At 44.1% G+C, this 22,122-nt stretch overlaps 1 protein-coding gene across 1 annotated transcript in view; it reads left to right on the top strand.

Annotated features, from left to right (window-relative positions):
• The window catches only part of LOC144819631 (atrial natriuretic peptide receptor 2-like), a 727,257-nt gene that overhangs the window by 411,718 nt on the left and 293,417 nt on the right, over window positions 1-22,122 (top strand). The window lies entirely within an intron of this gene.

Raw genomic sequence — 22,122 nt, 5'->3', positions numbered from 1 at the left:
AGAGGTTTTATTCTTTGGACGAAGATACACAGTCACAGTCTCAGCCATCAGAGGGCTTTAGTTCTGATGAATCTACAGGTATTGACTCAGTTAGTAGTTCCCCGGCTAGGAAAACTTCTCAGAAAAAACGTTTGTCTAAAAGAAAACCTTCCACTGCAAGTAGCACTACCGATCCCACTAAAAAACTAGCTTGGGACTATTCTACTACCACCTTTTCGTTTTTGGAGCAGGACAGTCCGGCAACTTTGATTGGGGACCACGGCTCCGCTCAAACCTCTCAGCCTCCTGTTACGCTTGATCTTCTCTTTAACACTCTGAAATTAATGCAAACTGAGGCTAGAGGGGAGAGTAGGAGGGCGAGACAGGAATCAAGGAAGATCCAGAATAAACTTAGAACCATAAGTAAAAAGCAGGACGAGATGGCTGAGAGAGTGGTACAAGTGGAGGAAAGGACCAGTAAAGTGGAAGATGATTTGAGAGACCTGAAATCATACAAGGAAGAGCACCAGAAGGTGGCAGAGGACGTCAACTGGAAGCTGGAAGCTTTTGAGAACAGGCAGCGTCGTAATAACATCAGACTGCTAGGCGTGGAGGAGGGTCTTGAAGGGGAGGACCCCAGGATGTTTGTTGTGAATTTGTTAAAGGGGGCTTTCCCGGAGTTATCTAGCTGGCAGTGGGAAACAGAAATTCAAAGAGCCCATCGTTTCCCATTTTTCCTTAAAAGAGGTCAGTCTCAGGCTGGTGTTCAGAGTGGGCGCCCAAGGGCTCTGTTAATTTTTGTAGGGAATTTCCTCCTTAGACAGTTGATTCTGGATAAAGCAAAGCCCGAGTCAAGACGTACTTATAACAATGTTACGTTCTTTGCAAGACCGGACTTCTGCCACGCCACAGTTGAACGTAGATGGAGGCTGAGACAACTGATACCAGATATCCAGGCTTTGGGTTCGGAAGCTTATTTGCTTTACCCTGCAAAATTGAAAATTGTGACCAAGGGCCAGTTTAAATTTTTCTTTTCAGAGATTAAGGCGAAGGCTTACATGTTGGAAGTTATGGGATATAAGGAGAAAAAGTAATGGATTTAAGTTTGATATGTTTGTAGTACTGGCTGGCAGAGGGGAGGGGTGGCGGCTGCTGCCTCCCTGGCGCCCACATATAGGTCATTCGTGACCTATTTGCCTGTAGGGGGGGAGGGGGGAGGGGCACTCTGGGGGGGTTCAGGGAGGTGGGAGGGGTGAGGGGAGGGAGAAAATGGCACACATTGTACACAGTGAAATGCAGTTTGAGGCAGTTGCAGGTTTTGTGTAAGTGGAGGATAAAAGAAATTTTGGGCTTGATTAAGAGGTGGAATTTGAAGTTGGCGCTGATCTTCGATGTTTTTTGATGACTTGTCGAATTTTGTCATTTAATGTTTGTGGTCTGAATGATCTCCAAAAGAGGCTGCGAGTTTCAGCATTCTGTAAATCATTGTCTCCCGATTTGATTTGTCTACAGGAAACTCATGTGGAGGGTGGAAAGGGTTTTTTGTTAGAACAAGCTGGATTTAAAGTCTTAGCACACACTAAACAAGCCTCCAAAACTCGTGGGGTGGCGATTCTGGGGAGAGGAGTAGACTGTACTGTATTTAGGAGCAAAGAAGATACCTGGGGTAGATGGGTGATTGTAGAATTAGGTTTCAGAGGGGCTAGGTTCACTCTAGTTTCTGTCTATGGTTCAACATGCGATGACCCTGATATATTTCAATTTCTGGATCACGAACTTTCAACTTGGGCGGAGCCAATCGTTTGCTGTGGAGATTTCAATATCAGTCGCCCGGCAAATATTGAGCTTCAACTAAGTCATTCCTATATAGGGAGAAAGAAAAGGGTACATAGGGCGATTGCAGATATGGCCTCGCATAATGCTCTTTCAGATGTTTGGGCTAACCTGTACCCACAGACAGATGGAGATACGTTTTTTTCCGCTCCTCATAATATAACAGTAAGGTTGGACTACTTTTTAATATCTAATGTGCTAATCGCTAATTCACAGATCAAGAAGTTACCTCGCTTGGTTTCTGACCACAATCCTTTGCTATTGTCACTTAGTTTAATTGGCTTAGGTAGGAAAGTACATAGATGGACTTTTGAGCGTGCTCTGCTACAAGACGAGGGTTACTGTAAACACATGGAAAAATGGATTAGCGAGTTTTGGCTCAACAACGCAGGGAGCTCTAGTAGCGGGTTTATATGGGATGCCTTCAAAGCAGGCGTCAGAGGAGAGACAATAAGCTTCTCAACTTATAGACGGAAAAAAGAAAGAGAATTGTTCGATCAACAAGTTAATTCCCTTCTGCATGCTGAGACTGAGCTAAGTAGGTTAATCATGAGGGGGCTTCCATTGGACCAACAACTGCTGGAGATTATGATTTTAAAGGCGGAAATAGCGGAAAGAATCACTAATAAGACAGCAGCTAGTTATTTAACAAAAAAGGAGCAGGCATGTGAGTTTAGCGAGCGGGTCGGCCATATTCTTGCTGTTAGGGCTAGGCAAAAAGCTAATGCAGGGGACATTAAAAACATAGTTGACGACTTAGGCAATTTGCTTTCTGACTCTGAGGGAATAAGGAATGTATTCTGGAAGTTTTATTCTGATTTATATGATAGGGAGACTGAGCCAGGTGCTGACAATATTAGGGATTATTTGGGAAATATCCAACTCGAAAAGCTAGATTTAGAGGAAAAAGCTACTCTTGATGTCACCATAACACTAGAAGAACTGTCTGTAGCTTTAACAGATCTCCCATCTTCAAAGGCTGCAGGTCCAGATCTGTTACCGATTGAATTTTATAAGACTTTTATATCAGTTCTTAGAGGGGAGCTATTGGATACACTCATTCAGGCTCAGAGAGGAATTTCAATCCCAAAATCATGGGGCGAGACTGAAATTATTGTTATCCTGAAAAAAGGCAAACCCGCAACAATTCCTGGGTCATATAGACCTATTGCCCTAATGAATGCTGATGTGAAGCTCTATTCTAAAAGTTTGGCTACAAGATTGTCCGCTGTAATAGAAAAGTTAGTTACCCCAGTTCAACACGGATTTATCCCGGGGAAAGGGACTACTGAACATGTCAGGACAGTGATCACCTGTTTCGATGCTATGGAGGTCTCTGGCGGCCCTGTCGCAGCTCTATTTCTAGACGCCGAAAAGGCCTTTGACAGGGTCGCGTGGGAATACCTGTGAGTGCTAATGAGAACTTTTGGGTTTGGAGATAATTTTATAAAAGCAATCCAGGTTCTTTACAGGGATCCAACGGCTAGAATTAAAATTAATCGAGAGTTAACAGAGGCAGTGCAGATTAAAAGAGGAACAAGGCAAGGTTGTCCTAGTTCTCCTCTTTTATTTGCGCTGTATATGGATCCATATCTACGCAGTCTTGATTTTAATCCTAGTATTCCCCTCTTGCGTGTAAATGAGACAGTAGTAAAAGTGTTGGCATACGCAGACGATGTCGCGATCATTACTCCTGATCCTGTAATGGCAATAGGTGTGATAGAACAGGAGGCCCTAAATTTCGGCAACATTTCCGGCTATAAACTTAATAGAGCTAAAACACAGATCATTAAAAACATAGTAGCTCAATGTAATGATCCACGAGTGACTTCATCTGCAGTCTACCTTGGGGTTGAAATTTCTCCTAACTTAGGGACAGTAGTTGAACGTAACATTGCGCCCTTATTGAGGAAAGTCAGCTCGGACTTGATGAGGATAAACAATCTTAGGCTTACGTTAGTAGGACGCACTAATATTATTAAAATGCTTATACTTCCCAAATTTCTTTACTTTTTTCGTACAATTCCGCTTTTGTTTGAGTCAATATGGTTTAATAAGCTGGAGTCGGTCCTCAATAAATTTATTTGGTCGTATGGGAAGACAAGACGGGCATACAAGTTTATGACTTTGCCAAGGGATAAGGGAGGTTGGGGGGTTCCTGACTTTAGGTTTTACTATTGGGCATCGGTGCTGCAATATATTCAAGGCTTAATTGGTGCTAATGAGGGGATCCGAAAGTCCAAGCGTTTTCAATTATGATTTATTCAATTGTTTTGGGCGAAGATACAGTAAATGCTTTTTTAAAATGTACAGATTCATCATACTACAAACGTACACGTTTCAAGACAGTCGCTGCAGCTTATAATGTATGGTCTGCTGTTGCAAAAAACTGTGGCTTAGGTAGATTTAACAGATACACCAGATTGTGTAGGAATAAGTCTCTACCCCCTGCAATTTTTTCGGATTCCATTATGACAGATTGGGACAGAAAAGGTATTAGGAAACTAGGAGATATGTTAGATCCAGACGGAAATATTCTTTTATTTTCAGATTTGGTTGCTAAATTTAATATAACAAGGTATAGTTTTTTTAAGTACCTTCAGATTAGGAGTTTTTTTTCTAAAAAAAAAGGAGGGGCAGGCGGTTTTATCACATGCAACATTATGGAGGCAATAGAACAAAGTGGGGTATGCTCCATTCGTTATTTCTATGCCCAGCTGGCTGATACAAAGAAGGACGATATTGTTAAATTTGGCAATAAATGGGCTGGGAAATTAGGGATAACGTGTGAGGCTTTTCAGGAGTCCTTGGAGTTAGGCTGTTCAGCCTTCTATTCTGCCCCACTACAATCGCAGCATTTTAAGACGCTGTATCTACTTTATCATACGCCAGACCGTATAGCACAGTGGGGGGCTACTACAGGGATTAACTGCTGGCGATGCAATACCCAGGCCGCAGATAGTATCCACATTTTTGCGCAATGCCCCAAATTAAGGCCCTTACTAAAGGGTATTGAGGATTTTATGGCCCAAACACTTGCTCTAAATGCGACTTTAACACCGGCAGTAATTATGTTAGGAGTTAGGGGTTGTGAAGGCAATCATAGCGAATTTTTATTCGTAGCGATGGCGATTCTTAGGTTGCTGATTGCTAGAGCTTGGTTGGACCCCCTTCCTCCGGGATTACAGCAGTGGATTGCTTTATTATTGGGGACGTTTAATCTTGAAAAGGGTATACTTGGGAAAAAAGGTAAAAGGATAAAAAGGTGGGGAAGAAAAATTTGGGAACCGGTACATCTATGGAAGGAAAGGTCTAATGCAAACGTAGTCTGATGTATTATTATTAATTTGATCTATGGTTTTCTAAAAAATTATTATTTTTTTTTTTTTTTTTTTCCCCTTCTTATGCTGTAGGCTAAGTTTAAGTACCAATATGTTTTTCTTGATAGTAATTTTAGTTTATTATATGTATTAAGTTATCTGAATTCTGTGTTATGTGTGTGCCAGAAAAATTTCAATAAAAAAAAAAAAAAAAAAAAAAGAAATCGTTTGAGTCATTAATTAACCCCCCATTAAAGAGTCTCCTCACCTCCATAGGCTAAAGCAACATGAGCCCTGTGTGCTAGACCACTAAGCAAAGGAAGCAAGAGACAAGCACACTAGACAACTGCTCAGAGGATGCAAGAGGGGGTTGTGACAGAGAGGGAGCGGGTCGTGACAGTGTACAGTTCAGGCTTCAGGCGGCAGGGCAGTCTGCGTGGCAGATCAGGGCAGTCCTCTGAAGTACACAGCAGGCCACATTCAGCAGGGCGGTCCTCTGAGAGTCCTTCTGCAGGTCAAGAAGTGAACTGAAGAGTGGGCATGAGAGCGCTATTTGTATAAGGCACAATAGACTGATGTTAAGATCTTTCTGTGTAAGCTGAGGCATAGTCTTTGAAGTGCACATTGGGCTACACACAGCTCTTTCCCCCAACCTGCTTTGGATTGCCCATCCTGCCACCATCTAGCCCCTCAATGGCGTGGTTATCTGAGAGGAATGCAAAAAGGCCAACTGCCAACTACGCCTAGTAAAGTGAGCCAGGAAACAAGCTTTAAGTATCAAATGGTTAGGACAGGAAAATGCCAAATATCTAAAAGAAGCCTTTCAAGAATTGTGACCCAAAATCAGACTTTACTCAACAACAATTTCAAGCTTTATTCGACAGCATGTCATAAAAGCATTGCATCACATTACAACCTACAATGAATAAATACTACACTTTGTTTAAAAATCCTTATATTAAAATCATATTAAACTAAGCTGTCTTATTCAATTTTAAAACAATTCATTAACAACAATTAAAACAATTCACTTTAACATTTGGATAAAATTTAGTCATACGAGATTCAATGGCAATAATTCATTAGGCATCAACGGAACGCTGGATGTCGCGGGCACGTAAAGTCCAAGCCCACCCCAAAAATTTTGCAACCGCAATAGCAATACACGGTGTGCAGTCTGTTTCAAGAATTCTTAGCGCTTCCATACCACTGCGTGTGCCCAAATTTAAACACACAGGTCTTAGCCACCTACGGCGAGGATTTGCATACAAAGGGCATACAAACATAAAATGTGAGATATTCTCAATCATAGATTTGCAATGATGGCATTTGTCACCTTTAGTTGGGGACCATTTGATAGTAAATATATTTAAAGGAAGAGTACCAATTCTAAATTGGAAATACAATTTCCTATCAAACGGCCGTTCAATAATATCCCAAAACGGCTCATAAAATGGTAAAGGCTTGATGTCAAGAAATCGTTCAGACAGCCCAGTACTAGAACCGTTGCTATAATCAGGTAACCAGATCATATCCCAGTATATTTTTTTCAAAGATGCCTTTGATGGAAACCCTGTATCATTGGGGCTATTCCATAAATGGCCTAGATCCATTTTGACTAACAAGCCCCTTAGTTCCTTCAGCCATGGAATACAATGGAAACGGTCTGCCCCAATAACATCCCGTAGGGCAGTAGCATAATGGGACAATTCAGGGGTCGTCAGCACCCTCCTCCAATATAACAACGGACGGAGTCGTGCCAAATCCTCTATTTTCTTTTTCCCTAGATCATAGGCTATTGGAATGGATGGGGTACTTTGGGGAACCCCAATTAAACTGCGCAGAAACCTTTTCTCTGTCAGTGATAATTGCTTTAAATTTGAGAATCCCCAAAGTTCCGACCCATACAAGGAGGCACTCACTGCTTTCATGTTATAGATTTCCAGGGCCGGGCTAATTAATTTTGTCATTGAAGCTTTATGTTTGTTTAATATTGCGCCTGCATTTTGGTGGAGTTTCAAAACTGCCATATCAGTATGGTTTTTCCATCCCATATTGCTCTGGAGTAAAATTCCGAGGTATGTGAAAGCCTCTACCTCTTCTAGGGGTGTTCCATTAAAATTAATTTTCCCTTTGAAGGTTTTTCGCTGGTTGAGGCACATAAACTTAGTTTTTGATGCATTTAATTCAAGGCCGCACATCCTGCAGAACTCGCCAAAAGCGTTAACCGCCTTCTGCAGCCCACTTGGAGTTCGAGAAACTATCAACGTATCGTCCGCAAACATGAGAACTGGAACACGTGCACCTGCCAAGACAGGGGCATCGGTGGGGGACTGGCTCAGATGGTCTACTATGCCATTGATGTAAATAGAAAACAGTGTGGGTGCCAAGACGCACCCCTGCCGAACACCTCACTCGACAGGGAATGGGTCGGTCACCTCACCCTGGGCCCCCCACCTAATTCTGGCGTAATTGTTCTCATGCAAGCGGACGATCAACGTTAACAGTTCCGGGCTCATCCCGGCATCAGCAAGAACCCTCCAAAGTTTGTTCCGAGGGACTAAGTCGAAAGCTGACTTTAAGTCAACAAAAACCGCGTAAAGGGTCCCCTTGGATAGGGTCACGTTCCTCCAATAAAGAGCAATAAAAAAGAAAGCTTGATCAATTGAGCTCGTACAAGGGCGAAAACCAGCTTGGTAAGGCGACAAAATTTCATTTTCTTCTACCCAGGATTGTAATTTGTTTTGCACTAACCGACCTATCACTTTTTGTACAGAATCAATAAGACTGATAGGTCTGTAGTTGCCTGGTAGAGCTTTGTCCCCCTTTTTATACACCGGAATTATTTCCGCACCCAGCCAAGAGTCAGGAATGGGTGCCCCCATGGCCACTGAATTTGCTAGCCATTCAAAATACTGACCCCAAACTGCCCGATCACTCAAGAATATATCAGCTGGTATCCCATCCATACCTGGAGCCCTACCAGCGGTCACACAATCCAAAGCTGTATTAACCTCCTTTGCCGTGAATGGCTGGTGGAGGTAAAATACTGTTGGAGGTATTATGTTGTCACCTACGGTCTGATCACGAGCATATTGGGGTTTGAAAAAATCAATCCATTTGTCTTTTGCTACATTATTTTTAGGGGTATCAGCTCTCCCTCCTCTATCCCACTTGACAAGGGCCCAAAAACGTTTTTGGTCTTTTGCCATACAAGCAGACTTTAGATCCCGCCAATAGTCCTCATCCCATTGCCTCTTGGCTGCTCTCAGGGCCTTCCTATACTTATCTCTTGCCTCTTTTACTGCCTGATTATTCCTTGATCTAAGTTGGATACCAAGGTTTCTGCGAGCTGATCTACAGGCCTGGTTGTACCACCCCATTACGGGAGGGTTTTCATGGGCGTTTGCAGGTTTTGTGGGCTTCATAAAGTACCCTTGGAGTTTAATAAAAAAGTTTGTGTGAGCCTCTAACATAAGTATCGGAAAGTGGGGATTATTACTAAATAGGTTGATATTCGCTACTTCCTCAGCAGCCACCTTTTTAAGGGTCTCCAAGCTCTCAGGGTTCTCAATCACTCTCTCCCATTTAATATGCCTCAGATTGTTCGAGGTTACAATATCCAGCGGTACCATTCTACCCTCATGTCTTGTTACTCTTGAGCCCTCACAGGCTAAAATTTCTATGCAGAGTGGATTATGATCACTTTCCAACCTGTTACTTATCCTCATATCAATCAGCCTGTGCCATTCCCTGATATCCACAAGGAAATAATCAATTCTACTCTAAGACCTCCCATTATCGAAAGTATTAGCTCCCTGACTATCGGAGGGCGTGCGACCATTCGCTGCTCTTAGTCCTCTCACCAGACATAAGCTTTTAAGTTGGATGGCCGCTGCTGACCATCTTCGAACCCCTGGTAGTTCCAATTGAGGCACACCCCACTTACTGTCCTCTTCTGTTGCCAAAAATTGGTCCTCCTGCCCCAGCGGTTCGAATGTTGTATTAACATCACCTCCTACCATTATTGCTGCCGAAGTTGTAAGCAGCTCAAGTTAATGATCTAGGGTAGCAATTACTTCCGAGGTTTGGCCTCCCGCAATCCCCCTTGCATAGATGTTAAAAATGACCATTTCCTGTCTGTTGGGCCATGTGATGTTTACAGACAAGATGTCAGTTAATGGGGAATTCCTAAGCCTGATTTTACAATGTAGTGACTGACAAACCCAAATTATTAGCCCACCAGATGGGCGCCCTTTGGTATTTTTCGCAGCCAACTCATGAAAGCTAAGGAACCCAACTCGATGCACTGGGATCAATTACCAAGTTTCTTGAAATAAGATAATATCATATTGATCAATGAATTTGCACCATTCTGGAGACACTATCTTATTGGAAATTCCCGCTAAGTTCATGAGAGGATAAACAGCCTAGCCCCCACTACGGAGGGGCATGGCAAGTCTTGAAATATCAAAGGATCTTGGATTGCAGTCACATCTCCGGAGTCAAAGCCTAGGTTAGCAACCGTGGGCCTTACTGTCACCAAGGAGGGGAAATCTGGGCTTGGCCCAATGCAAATCGCAGGGTGCTTACCAAGGTCCAGCCGCACAAAGTTGCTGAGCACTGATGAGGACCCTGGGATATTTGGAGCCCCCCCCTTTTCTATATTTACAAGATTGCCATTAGAAAGTACAGATCCCCTGACTGGGGGGTACAAGACTCCTGTCAAGCTCCCTTGATTCTATGAGCATAGTATTAACTCCTCCTCCAAGTCAATCACATTCATTTAGGTTGGACAAAGCAGCAAATCTGTTTTCCAAGTTAACCCCCCATTCGCTCACTTGAGTGCCTCTACTCCCATTATTCGAAACCAAATTCCACTTAGTCCTTAGTACACTAGACTTCGCTCTTGTACCCCCCTTGCTATAGAAGAAGTCAAGTGTAAGCGGAATTATATCAGTACTCCTACGTTGGGGGGGAGTATATTTAGCAATACTTCTGGGAGTACTTCTGGGCTTGATAAAGTCAGAACAACACAGTCACCTCCAAATTTTTTTGGGCCCGTCCCTATCCAGCCCACCCTTCTTGCCATTGTTATTTCCCCAGCAAGTTGATGTTTGCCCCTTGCGGTTATCAGCATATTATTAGTCAGCCAATGGAGTGCTTTACTCAACAGCGAAGGAGTCGTTTCTATTTGACCTTCTTTCAAAAGGGGAACATTAGCCAGAACGAGAACAAGGGGAGAGGCTTCTACAACCAATTTGACTGGGCCTTTCTCTAAACATAGTGCTATAGGTCTGGGTAGAAGATTTTCTATAGCAGGCAAATGATCGTCAATGTTTGCTTGGTGAGGAGTGAGTGGAGGCATAGCTGACATCCCATCACCCACCATACTTCCCTGGGGGGCTACTACTGAAGGAGCTTTATTTGCAATTAGTTTTGAGATGTTACCCACCTCCTCCACTGTTTTATTTTGGAGCCCCCCCAGTCTGTTAACCTCAGCAGTTAGCCTATCTATTTTTGCTATCAGCGGTTTGGTGATAGACTTGATCTTGGAATCAATCATACCAACTAATTTATTCATGAGCTCGTCATCCCACATCATATTTACCTCTTGAGCCCCATTCCCTGCATCCATGGCTTTTCTTTTGGGAGGAGAAGATATCTTTTTCCTGCTCTATCGTAAACCACCCCGCTTAGACTGACTAGCTTTACGCGCTCTCAGTACTCTACGCGCGGGCGCAGCCACTGGGGATGGGGACTTATCTGCTATTATTTCTGTCTCGTCCTCAGAATCATTCTCTAGGTGCACTACAGGGGATATATTTTCAACCATAGTATCACTAGCATGAGATGCTATGTCCAGGGCAGCAGGGCTAATATCTATTGCTGGAGGTGCAGAATTAAGGGGTTCTTGTGAAAGGCTCTGCGACCTATTAGGAGGAGAAAGACTTAACCCCAACGACATCCTACGCTTGCTATTGATGTTGTTAACAACCTGAACTAAATAATAATTGTCCAAGGTGTTTGTCACTGAAGGTTTTTTTTGCTTCAACATAGTAACTCCCCCCTAGCTAGCCACACAAAATCTGCTTGCTCACAATCCAGTAAGTGAGGTTAAAGAAAACAAGCCAAAAGGCAAAAGTAACAATACCAAATGAAAAAATAACATACAGAAGCCACAATAATAAACATGAAATAGAGCTCACAAAGTTAGAGCAGCGATCAGCATGGGGTAAAGAACAGGCAGGGGTCCGGGGCTAGTCCAGTCGCGGCCAGTCTCGGACTGTCTAAGACTCTCCGCCCTTTGTCCGGGCATCGCCTGGGAGTCCCGCTCGCGTCCCGCGACCCGGGTATGGTCTCCACACAGCCCAACTGCCCAGACGCTCGGTTTCCCAGCAAAAAAGCGAAGCACCAGCTCCACCGGTATGGCGCGGATTTTAAAGTGCCTCCGGGCGCCGCTGCTGATGTGGGCGGCTCCTGCCGCTGGTGTTCCTGGGGAATGCAGTCCCCACACAGCGGCCGCTTCAGGTCGGACAGCGGCGGCGCGTGGACCGCAAAGCAGGCAGGGATTCAGTCAGGGAAAGCGTCCTCCTCTCCACACAGCCCAACTGCCCAGACGCTCGGTTTCCCAGCAAAAAAAGCAAAGCACCAGCTCCACCGGTATGGCGCGGATTTTAAAGCGCCTCCGGGCGCTGCTGCTGGCGTGGGCGGCTCCTGCCGCTGGTGTTCCTGGGGAATGCAGTCCCCACACAGCGGCCGCGTCAGGTCGGACAGCAGCGGCGGGTGGACCGCAAAAGCAGGCAGGGATTCAGTCAGGGAAAGCGTCCTCCTCTCCACACAGCCCAAATGCCCAGACGCTCGGTTTCCCAGCAAAAAAGCGACTTTACTATTAAGGGGTTCCATAGATACAAAACACTGCCTTTCTACCTGTTCCCAAACAAAAGTTACCACTTATTAAATGTTATAAGGGAGCCCAGTGTTATCCTATGGGAAAGGTAGGCCTAACATTATTGAAAAATGCATTTGTGAGCTTTTCAGAACCATGTCATATAAAACATAAAGTTACATGTCCAGCTTTTTAAATGCAATGCACTCTGCCCTATGGGCTGTTTAGGTCCTATCTTACAGGTGACTTATACATAATAAAAAAGGAGTTTTGAGCCTGGCAAGGGGGTTATTTTGCCATGTCCAATTGGCAGTTTTAAGCTGCTGACAGGCTGCAACGGCAGGCATGGGATATGTTTTAAGGGGCTACCAAAGTGCTGCAGGCCCAATAGTAGCATTGAGTCAACCAGACCTGGGTATATAGTATTCTACTTTACTAGGGACTTATAAGTAAATGTAATATACCAATAAGGTGTCAAACATTTTTACAATGTTTTAGTGAGTGAGCACAAGCACCTTAACTTTGGTTAGCAGTGGTAAAGTGCACAGAGTCCTAAGGTCCAGACAGGAGGGGAGGACGCAAACAGTTTATAGTAATACCACCCTAAGGCTAATAGGTCTAACAAGGAGTTTTACACCCTCTCTGGGACCTTGGCAACAGCCTCAGAAGCCTTTGTTATTCATTCTTGTGGGATGGTGGGAGGTTCAACTCAAGCAGTGCTAATCTCTAAGCCCCGCCTCCACCACAGTTGACCAGGTACAGAGACAAGAGAGAATGTGTGTGTGTGTATGTGTGTGTGTGTGTGTGTGTGTGTGTGCGGGTTTGTGTGTGTATTTGTAAATATCCCAAATTCAATTTGGTAGACACCTCACCGTACTTGACGTAAACACCTGTACACAACTGTTTACCAGAGAATACTTTTATTGAGCGGTGTAGCACTCCATACACCACCCCCCCTGAAGCTACTTCCCTGGACATAGAGCTTTGAAATTTGTTCTTTCCTTCACTGGGAGTCTATGGGCTGACTTTACAGCAGGTGAGATACGATTCAGCTGTAACAAACAAAAGGAGCTCAAGGGGGAAAGCACTAAGAAGGAGGAGGCAGCCCCCCACACAATCAGTTTTCAACAATAAATACCTCCTCCAACAGACACCAACACGTCAAAGGACCTGGGGCAGAGTTGCACAATCGGTCGTACTCCAACTCTAGATGTGTTTACTTAACACTAGTCTGCAGGTCGTGGTGTATATACTACAGAGTTTACTACGGTCTTATCTAGTTCCCGCTAGTGAAAGAAGAGTGAAAAATGTGAAAACAAAGAGAAAGCGCCTCCCGGTAGTAACACCCGAGGGGGTTCCTGGCATGAAATTGCCAGTTTACCCACTTCTCATCATTGGTCGCTTTCTCTTCGTAGTGACAAAAGAACAGAGAAAAACACCAAAGTAATTATAAAGGTGGAATACCAACTCATACAAAGTGCCGTGTATATAAATAATCTAACTGTCCACTCATCTATATCGAAAGTCCTAAAGTGAGTGTATGCACCTAAAACCCCTGCAATGGCCAAAAGGCGAAAAATGGCCACCGCTGCTAAAATGTGGAGCCACTTGCTGGCTGTAATAACTTTATTCTGCTGCTGCAAGTAGTCCAGGTTTAAAAATGGTTCATATTATACCATGTTTGAATGTTTCCGAAATGTTTCATTGCTATTACTTCAGCAAATTCGTCAGGGCAAAATCGGGGTTCTGAATTCAGGTTTTCTTTTTCTCAGTTCACTCGACCTGTAGTAAGATTAAAAAACACACACACATACAACACAGCGGAAAGACAATGTAAGTCATCAATATATAACTGCCAGAATTTCAACCGGTACACACACACCGGCCCACGTGAGAAACATATATATAATGTTACCTGATGGCTGCCCAATTGCTGCATACCAGCAACCATCAGTGGCTTTGAGCAGCGTGTCAATAGATCACGCGCTCACTGGCGGTGCAATTTGATTTAGTGCGACCTGCAACATAGAAAACGCACATCAATGCAAAAAGGGCGCTGTTCGCATTGTCTAAACAGTTGCCCTGCCTTGTGTCAAAAGTGCCCATCCTGATATCCCAGAATGGTCTGGCGGTGTGCATTGCCTTGCCTTACTGACGATAATGCAACCATTCAAAACGCTGTTCAGAGCCATCTGAAAAGTGGAGAGAAAATGTTCAAAACTCCCCAGGTTTACAGAGCTCAACACCCATATGGCATAAGTTCTATAGTCTAAGACGTTTCACCCCGCTCCCACTGGAAGCCTCAAAGTGAAGACACCATCATGGAAGCCCTCCCCACAGTCTGCCTTACCGCTACCAGCTATGATCGGTCCGAAACGCTCCCGATCGAGAATCCAGCTGGCGTCTCTACTTAAACCGGCAGGCTGGAGTCTCGCATGCGCAATGACGCAGAACACACTGCGTGACCCTTTTCAAGCGGCATTTTGGAATGGGAAGTGGTGATTGTATAAAGTTTTGATTCAAATGTCCGATACGCAGGCAGAGGAGAAATACGCCGTTGTGAGTAATGTTGTAGAACAGATCTGCCACATTTGTATAAAGTTATAATTAAAGTGTCCAATCACACAGGCAAGGGGGAGATGAGCCAAAATGTGTAGTCTAACAGCACAATAGCAATAAAACGTAACTTAGCTCAAGGAGTGCAGAGGGAACTAGTCTGTCAGGTGAACCCCATACATAAAAGCCTCTTAGTTAACCTCGAATATCTTTAACAAATCCAATGGATTGGGGTGGCATTTATCAGCTCAAAATGGATACAGTAAGGGAGGCGGACAATTTCTGTATCGTTGGAAATGCCGATTATCACAACCCTAGTTCAAGAAAAAGCACATTGATGGTAGTGCCAAATCATTCAACTCGTATGTAAACATCCAATGAAAGGACAGCTCAACGCCTACTCACTTTGTTCCATTCAATGCTGTCATTAAGCCCATCACGCTCTGCTTTTTTCGGAAAAAAATAAATTTTGCTTCCTTCCGGGCCTGAATGGCTTCAATATTATGCGTTTCACCGACATTTTTTTCCAAAATGGTCCACTTGAAATCCCTATGACCATGGCCCTGTTCAATGAAATTTTGCACAAGGCGAGTGGTGAGTTTTTTGGCCTTGAGGGTGCTGATATGTTCCTGAATGCAAATTTTGGCTTTATTTGGCTCCAATGTAATACAGCCCACAGCTCCACGTCAGCCTGTAAATTACATGGTATAACCAAAGTGGTCCCAGATACTAGAACAAATGAACTGAAATAGAGCAATAACTTCACTGGATTAAAGAAGAATATCACAGCATGTTTTTAATCACAGCGTGTACAAAATATTCAATAAAACACAGTTCATAAAATACAACAATTATAGATAATAAGTAGTGCCCCTAAATGAGGAGGAGGGAGGGGAGGATGGGTGTGTGAGTGATCTGGACGGTGAGGGAACTGTACAAGTGTCAGAGCAGTGGTCAGTTTGACCTCAATAGAGTTACACTAATAATCAATGAACAAAGGCTGGTAATCACAGTTCATAAATTAATATAACAAACTCATGCCTAACAAAACAAATCCATAAATGATAAATGGGGAAAATAGGCTGAGAATAGAGGAAAGTGTCGACGTTTCGACCCAGGTTATTGCAGGCATCTGATTGGGCCTTGCTAGGGGGTCTTCATCAGGACGGGGAGACAGGGGGGGCAATATATCTGCACAAAAAATCAATGATTTCATATTAGTTCTGGTCAAAAAGATCCATATCACTCATAGAAATTACATTGTTGTAGGTCGAGGAGAGCCTACCAAGGGGACATATGAGTTAGGACCCAGGTCATGTGAGGAATATTTATAAGGTAACGGTGACCAAATTTTGAAAAACTGCAGGATAGAACACAGATGTGGTATTCGAGCAGTGTCATTTACATCTAGGGAAGGAGACATGACAGAAATACTAGAACGATAAGTCACATCACTGAATATGGTATAGGCCAGTGATCTCAAAGCATTGTAAACCTTTCATAAATCCGTTAGATACACAGCTGGGTAGTTTATCGAGAAGAATAATGTCGGGTTGTAAGCATTAGTGGCAAAAAGCACATCAAGGAAATTACCTCTGTAGAGGGGCGTGAGTGTGAGTTAGATACAGAATCCGCCACACGGATCAGGATCCTAAAAGAAATGAGTTGTCCATAATTACCCTGCAATCGAAAGAATCCTGACTCAAAACAAGCGATGATTTTGATAAGGGGGCCTACCTTGAATGGAAAGATGTACCAGTGACCCTAAGAGTATGATGATACGATCTGTGGTTACACAGCGGCCACAAAGGATTCTTCAATTCAGGTTCTAAGAGTGTTAAAAATGACAGACCAGTGAATACTCACATCAGTATGGTCAGTGATAGTACTTTAGTAAAACCCTAGTATGCATACATGGACACGGGAAGTTCACGAACTGTCAGGAGTAATAAGTCCGAATACGTAAAGGGAGTAATGGTAGGTAATTATCTGCGGTTACAAGTCGGCCGCATTAATTGCTGCAGTTCGATTTCTAGAAATGTTAAAGGGACAGGCTTGTAAATAATTGCATCGCTTTAGCCCGATAGCAAAGGGTAATATAATAAATTGCAAATCTCGCATACCTGAAGCAAGGATTACTGGACTTCCACAGAGATTTAATGTCTGAAGTAGTGACCATATCGGCAGTCACTGGAGGGCCGTGTCACTTGCTTAAATTTCAAGTTCTGAAAGTTTTAAAGTGACAAACTGGTGAGTCGTCACATAAATATGACTCGATACCGATTTGGGTAATTTGACAAAGTTACCCTGCACATACCTGTTAGAAATGGAGTATAGGGACTTCAAAGGGGAATCTGGTGTGTGAGGTCCGAGTTCTAAGGAACCATGTTGTGAATGAAGCCGTATTTCTGAACTTACTTGGTCAGGGTTCCGATCACGCGACCCCACGTATCTCAGACGATAGTGAGAAAAGACTTCCGGTGACTCGTATCATGGACAGCACCTAAAGAAATACTTATGTAGTGCAGGGCACTGTTTTAGGACCACACTAAGGAGCGATTTAATGTGGCCCAACGAGCCCAGAGGTCTTGCAAACTATTTGACTTAACAACACCCGCGGTGGCAAACGGATGATACCAATAGTGACCAGTTTATTTATTTTATTTATTTATTTTAACGACTTGTAGAGCGCCTGGTGACCCGAAGGCATCCCCGCGCTGTAATGATTTTGATATCCAGATGAGATGGAGGAGAAAAAAAAGGAAGGAAGAAAAAAAGGGGGGGGACGTTATTTCGGAAATAGAAGTGTTTTCAATTTTTTTCTAAAAATAAGATAGCTGGGTTCCAGTCTGAGGGTACGGGGGAGTGAGTTCCATCTGGTGGAAGCTTTCACAGAGAAGCGTCGGCCACCAGTGCGTGTTTTTTTAAATTTGGGGATGATGGCTAGATGTTCATTCTCGGACCGCAGGGATCTGGGAGCTATATAAGGCGTTACCAGGTCGCTGAGAATCGGGGGGCCAGCTCCATTAATCAGTTTGTAAGCCGTGCACATGGCTTTGAATTCCACCCTTTGACGCACCGGGAGCCAGTGCAGGGCTTTGAGGGCAGGTTTAGCTGACACTCTGGAGGGAAGGTTCATGAGTAGTCGGGCTGCAGCGTTCTGTGTTCGTTGTATTTTGGCCAAGGTGGCCTCAGGGGCACCCAGGTAAACCATGTTACTGTAGTCCAGCCGTGACAGTATTAGCCCTTGGACTAGGAGTTTTCTGGAGGTGGGCGGGAGTAGGGGAAGAATCTTGCGGGTGGTGCGCATAAGCCCAAAACAGGTTCCTGCAGTTTTGGCCGCTTGTGTTTTCATTGATAGCTCGGGTTCTAGCCAGACTCCTAGGGTCTTAATTTCTTTTTTCGGGGTGGGAATTTCCCCGAACACGTCTGGCCAGGCTGATGGGGGGATGGTCACCCATTGCTTTCCCATGAGCATCACTTCGGTCTTCGACCCGTTTAATTTGAGTGAAGATTCACACATCCAGCTATAGATTTTCGTGAGGCAATTTGCCAAATTGTCTGGGTGATCGTCTAGTTGGGATAGGGAGACGACCAGCTGTGTGTCATCCGCGTAACTCACAATTTTGATGCCGAAGGGTGTCACCACGTCTTCAAGGGGGGCCATATAAGCATTAAAAAGCGTAGGGCTTAGAGATGATCCCTGGGGGACTCCGCTCGTGAGGGGGAGGGTGGACGAGTGGTGATTGCTGTCCCATACCTGGAACGTGCGCCCGGCAAGGAAGGACTCTATCCACCTGAGCGCCATCCCGGTGAGCCCTGCTGCCGCCAGCCGTTGGAGGAGGACACGATGGTTGACTGTGTCGAAGGCTGCACTAAGATCCAGGAGGATTACTGCCACTGACCCTCCTGAATCCAAAATGCGCCTTGCCTCCTCGATAACGGTCAGAAGGGCGGTGTCAGTGCCATGACCCGGGCGAAACCCAGTTTGGGATTGCCGTAAGATGTTATTTGCCTCGAGAAACTGAGACAATTGTCCGTTGACCTATTGCCAATTGTCAGTTCGGTATTGTCAACCTACAAAAGGTGATTATATCAATGTAAGGATCAAGTAGTTAATGTGTTTTGACTAGTAAAGGTATTGTACCCCTCCAAGTTTGGTTAGCGAGATATCTAACATTTATTACAATCAGGGAACAAAATATACATTGGAAGGTGGGGGGGAAAGATGCACATCAACAATATACATAGTAATACATGGGGGAGGGGGAAGGCTAGGGGAGGGGATAGTACCTCTTAGTACTCAACAATCGGCGTACCTATCATACAAGATGGTAAAAGCAGAATAGATATTAATTCTAAACACATCAAATATAATTGATCGCTGTATAATCCACTGTAAATGATCACCTTGAATATGTATACAGAGGTATTTCAATTCAAAATTGCCATTTGCGCAAAAGTGCTGTCAGTTTCGTTTAGTCCTGATTTTACAGAGTCAAAAAGAAACATCCATTTGGCTTCCCGGATGTTGAGAATATTGGATACACTCCCACCTCTAGGGCCCAATGTGATTTTCTCCAAGACAACCCACTTAAAATTCTCTGGTAGGTGTTTTTCAGTTTTGAAATGGTCCACTAATGGGGCGCCAGCTACCTCGCACCTAATCCTGCTTGAATGCTGCAAAATCCTTACTTTAGCCTTCTGCTGAGTTTGGCCTATATAAATTAGGTCACACTCACAGATGATGCAATAGAAGGCATTAGTAGAATTGTCAAAGTCAAATGTGTTTTTAAAGGGATCTTGTGTTCTTTGTATTCAAAAACTTTTGCCTGGATGCAGTTGTTGCATGCTTTGCACTGAGTGCATCTGTGATGGCCTGTCACTGGCGGGAGATTCCAAAGGGATAGTACAGTTGTTGCTTCTGCAGGGGGCAGGAAGGATCGAACAACATGGTCCCTAATGCTCTTACCCCTTTTGAAGTCATGCATGGGGAGGGCGGTGTGCCCAATATCATCCGATATCAGCGGCCAGTGCTTATTGATAATTTTTTTCACCCTGTTACTCTCTGTTGAAAAGGTGGTAGCACAGACCATCCTATTACCCTGGGAGTCAGTCTTCTCTTGAGGTTGTAATAGACACTCCCTAGGATTGTACCAGGCCCGTTTCCTGGCCCTTTTGACAAGTCGCCGCGGGTAGCCACGTTGTATTATCACTGACCATACTGATGTGAGTATTCACTGGTCTGTCATTTTTAACACTCTTAGAACCTGAATTGAAGAATCCTTTGTGGCCGCTGTGTAACCACAGCTCGTATCATCATACTCTTAGGGTCACTGGTACATCTTTCCATTCAAGGTAGGCCCCCTTATCAAAATCATCGTTTGTTTTGAGTCAGGATTCTTTCGATTGCAGGGTAATTATGGACAACTCATTTCTTTTAGGATCCTGATCCCTGTGGCGGATTCTGTATCTAACTCACACTCACGCCCCTCTACAGAGGCAATTTCCTTGATGTGCTTTTTGCCACTAATGCTTACAACCCGACATTATTATTCTCGATAAACTACCCAGCTGTGTATCTAACGGATTTATGAAAGGTTTACAATGCTTTGAGATCACTGGCCTATACCATATTCAGTGATGTGACTTATCATTCTAGTATTTCTGTCATGTGTCCTTCCCTAGATGTAAATGACACTGCTCGAATACCACATCTGTGTTCTATCCTGCAGTTTTTCAAAATTTGGTCACCGTCACCTTATAAATATTCCTCACATGACCTGGGTCCTAACTCATATGTCCCCTTGGTAGGCTCTCCTTCTCGACCTACAACAATGTAATTTCTATAAGTGATATGGATCTTTGTGACCAGAACTAATATGAAATCATTGATTTTTTGTGCAGATATATTGCCTCCCCTGTCTCCCCGTCCTGATGAAGACCCTCTAGCAAGGCCCAATCAGATGCCTGCAATAACCTGGGTCGAAACGTCGACACTTTCCTCTATTCTCAGCCTATTTTCCCCATTTATCATTTATGGATTTGTTTTGTTAGGCATGAGTTTGTTATATTAATTTATGAACTGTGATTACTAGCCTTTGTTAATTGATTATTAATGTAACTCTATTGAGGTCAAACTGACCACTGCTTTGACACTTGTACAGTTCCCTCACCGTCCAGATCACTCACACACCCATCCTCCCCTCCCTCCTCCTCATTTAGGGGCACTACTTATTATCTATAATTGTTGTATTTTATGAACTGTGTTTTATTGAATATTTTGTACACGCTGTGATTAAAAACATGCTGTGATATCCTTTTTTAATCCAGTGAAGTTATTGCTCTATTTCAGTTAATTTGTTCTAGTATCTGGGACCACTTTGGTTATATCATTTACTCACCCAGGTCCCAGGGACGTATTGGGTTAACCCGTGTTTACAACACTTCCTGTACAGGGCTCTCCCTGTGAGGTTTTTTTCTGAGATTAATTCTCATTCTAGTATGGTCGAGAGGGAGCTACTTTCCCATTCTGAGGAATATATTACCCAACTTATAGGTGACCCTGCTAATACCTTCCTTTCTTCTAATGTGCCCACGATTGACTTTACACTCAAAGAAAAGATAGCCCGCTTGGAAAGGTTGGAAAAGAAACTGATCCGAATTAGGTAGCATGGCCACCTATTTACCCGCTATCTTCAAGAAAACATCATCCCAGTAGGCCTTCAAATTAAAATCGAACCGGCCATTTTTGTTGAGGTGCCAAAGTTTAAAGAGGGTTTTAGTTACGTGGCCAATAACTGCTCCCGGCACTGGATGGTGCTGGGCGTGGAAACTGCAGGTGAACAAGTCCAGTCCATATTGAAAGAAATTGCAGCTTAAAGAGCTGAAATCAATGGGGATAAGGCACTGACCAATGCTAAAGAGGTACTTACAACCTTAGAAGCTACTCTCAAAGATTTTGAGCTTACCACACAGAATAAAAAGCTTGAGAAATTGGCCCGTGACCTGCGGTTTTATGATAAAAAGAAGACCTACCCGTATTTACAGGAGGATTATTACCATCAGGACACTCAAGGCCGTTTCATAAACAGAGGCCCGGGTCAGTCGAGGGGTAGACGGAATTACAAGACCTTTTCCAACTCCTCTTATAGTTCCGAAGGGGAATTCGATCAGGCCGGACCTAGCCATTCCTACACCGGTCAAGACTATAGCCACCAATCACGTCAACAATCTTTTTTAGATCAGGGTCAGGGACAATGGCAGCCCCCCGGGAACCGAGGCAACAACTGGTCCAGAGGTTACCAGCGTGGCCAACAGTCGAGCAACCAGAACTGGGAAGGAGGTCGAGGGAGATCACAGAAGCAGGTGCGCTTCCAGCCGGAACAGCACGGCGAGATATCAACCCGCCGCAATGTATACCGCTGGTGACTCCCCCGCCCAACCCGGTAGTAAACATCTCTACCTATCAGCTAACTGACGACGAACTCAGTATCCTTGGAAAAGGCTTATCATATGTGCCAACCAACATTCCTGACCAATTTA

This window comes from Lissotriton helveticus, chromosome 2_1 (genome assembly GCF_964261635.1).
Source record: "Lissotriton helveticus chromosome 2_1, aLisHel1.1, whole genome shotgun sequence".
Classification (NCBI taxonomy): domain Eukaryota; kingdom Metazoa; phylum Chordata; class Amphibia; order Caudata; family Salamandridae; genus Lissotriton; species Lissotriton helveticus.
Note: the sequence above shows the minus strand (reverse complement) of the source record. Positions and strands in the feature narration are given on the sequence as shown.